Source organism: Eriocheir sinensis, unplaced genomic scaffold (assembly GCF_024679095.1).
Source record: "Eriocheir sinensis breed Jianghai 21 unplaced genomic scaffold, ASM2467909v1 Scaffold879, whole genome shotgun sequence".
Classification (NCBI taxonomy): Eukaryota; Metazoa; Arthropoda; class Malacostraca; order Decapoda; family Varunidae; genus Eriocheir; species Eriocheir sinensis.
Window position 1 is genome coordinate 47194 of NW_026112251.1, and position 2807 is coordinate 50000.

Consider the following 2807-nt stretch of genomic DNA (forward strand, 5'->3'; position numbering starts at 1 on the left):
TATGAGATTGACTCACTCTGAGGTTGAGAGACACTGTGAGGTTGACAAACTGTAAGGCTGAATGATACTTTGTGGATGACAGACACTGTGAGGTTGATAAACTGTGAGGCTGAATGATACTTTGTTGATGACAGACACTGTAAGGTTGATACTGAGGTGAGACGCTTTGATGTTGACACTGTCAGGTTGAAACCTACTATGGGGTTAACACTGAAGTTGTAGATACTGCGAGGTTGAAAGACACTTGAGGTTGACAGACACTGTAAGGTCGAAGGACACTGTAAGGCTGATTAGCACTGTGAGGTAAAATGACACTGTAAGATTGATTGACACTGTGAGGTCGGAAGACACTGTATGGTTGATTGGCGTTGTGAGGTTGACAGACCAAGGTTGAAACTGTAAGGTTGATTGACACTGAAGCAGACACCCATTATAAGGTTGATTGGCACTGTGAGGTCGAAAGATGCTTTGAGGTTGATAAAGTGAGGATGATTGACATTATGAAGTTGACAGACTGTGAGGTTTGAGACACTGTGAGGTTGATTGACACAATGAGGTTGACAATGTGAGATTGACTGACACTGTGAAATGAACACACTGTGAGGTTGACTGAATATGAGTTTGACACGGTGAGGATGACAGATACTTGAAGTTGATTGACACCATGAGCGTGTGAGGTTGGCAGACACACTAACTCAAGACTGGCCGCAGAATGGAGTTGAAACGTTGACACCTTACACACTGGATGATGTAGTAAATTGAATGCCCCTGAGCACCTGATGTCAAGGTCATGACTTTTATTACGTCTAGGCTGACGCAATAGTAGGATGGTGGTGTCCGTGCCTGAAATGGAAGGTCTTCGGCTGAATTTGTGTTTTCTCGGACCCATTTACAGTTAATTTACTGAAACATGGAATGAGTGGTCATCAATGAATATTAGCATGTGATAAAATTGAAAGTGACGATGTTGAATGTAGTCTGCCAATGACAATTTCTAATTAATACATTGAATATTAGCGTAATACATAGGTATTTATTACATGCAGCCCTATTATGACACGCCCATTTTTTCCTTTCTCGTCCTCCCTCTCTCCTCCCTCCCACCATGACTTCCTTCACCAACGTAACTCTCTCTCTCTCTCTCTCTCCTTCTTCTTCTTCTAATATTCATTGATAAGTTGCACTGGAAGGACGGGTGACACTTTTTTTCTAGCGCCGCTGCATTCATCATTAACAAACAAAAACCCTAATGCATATTCCCAGCTACAACACATGTCAAATTGAAGAAAACTAAGCAAACAAAAAAAATTGAGTGCCCGACACACGACGTGTTGGTTCTTCCCTGTCCCCCCCACCCACTCCCCCTCCGCCAGGGTCCTCCCCACCCCACCATCGCCGACTGCACTAATGTTTGCCGGGGCTAGCTTCCGGCCGGCGAGTGAAATGTTCGTATAAATGTCTTTGTTTTCAATATGTGGATATTTATCTGCATTTTAAGGACACTATCGTGTTCATGAGAGATTTTCCTTCAAATTGCAATGTAGATTTCAGCTTTCAATGAACCAACTTTCGAATAAGGCGAGCAAAAGTAAAACATGTTATAAACATTTTTTTACATCGTCACAGTTCAACTCATCGTAAAGCCATTTTCTATTTTGTTTTGTTAAGTTTTTACGCTACATCATGATTCTACAGTTACTGGTGAGTCTGATGGTGTCAACCGAAACTGACTATCTCTCATATGAGGTTAGCTATGGCATGTAATATTGCATTCAATCATGCAAGATGTAGCCTGCCATCAGTGTGCAGCCAATCAGCTGCGACCTTGGCCTTGGCGCCAGCAATGCCGTACGAAAGTTTGGGCTAGCTGGTGAGGCACGTATTGCTAGAGAAACCTTACGTATCAAAGTCCCTCCGATAAAGTTCCTTTATACTGCCAGTTAAAGAAACTTTCATGTATATGATGATAATTTTTGGGTAACAATAGTGTATACTAATGTTTTGTGTTAGAATTGACCACGATTATCAACAACTGCCTCTGCAAACGTGTGATATTTACTGAATGAGACGGTGATGGCAATGACATGGTTGATGAGCTACACACTACTATGATTAATCAACGTTTGCTGCACGCACAGCAGAGCTACGATCATAGTACTGTTGTTTCTAATAAGAAGGAAAATTATAGAGCTAAGTACACTATTAACTCAATTTCACGGTGGTTGGCGCTTGGTCCCTTGTCGCACGCAGCCACCATATATACATTGGAAGAAGTCTAATAAATTCGTTAGGCAGGAGCGCTTGTTTCTGAAGCCATGCTGGTGTCGGAGATTATATTATTGTTTTCTAGAAACTTAACAAGTTTATCTCTAATAATCTTTTCGAGTATTTTTCCCGCCACTGATGTCAAACTTATGGGCCTGTAGTTTAATGCAACGCTTTTGTCTCCTTTTTGAAAATCGGTTTTACGCTCGCTATCTTCCAGTCTTCCGGATCTTGTTTAGTTGGACTGACCGGTTGAATATGTTAGTGAGTGGTTGAAGTATTTGTTGTTTGCCTTTTAATAACCGCGGGGACAAAACTGTCGGGTCCCGTTGACTTGTTCGTGTCGAGTTTGTCCAAGTACTTTTTACTCTTTGGTCGCATATTGTGTCAATTTCAGCGACGTGATCTCACCGGCGGGTCAGGACCCTCGAATGGTTTGATGTCCTCGACTGTGAATACGGATGTGAAATTACTATTGAGGATTCTGGCCATCTGTTTACTGTCCTGAGTTACAGATCCAGTCTCGTGTGTCAAGGGACCAA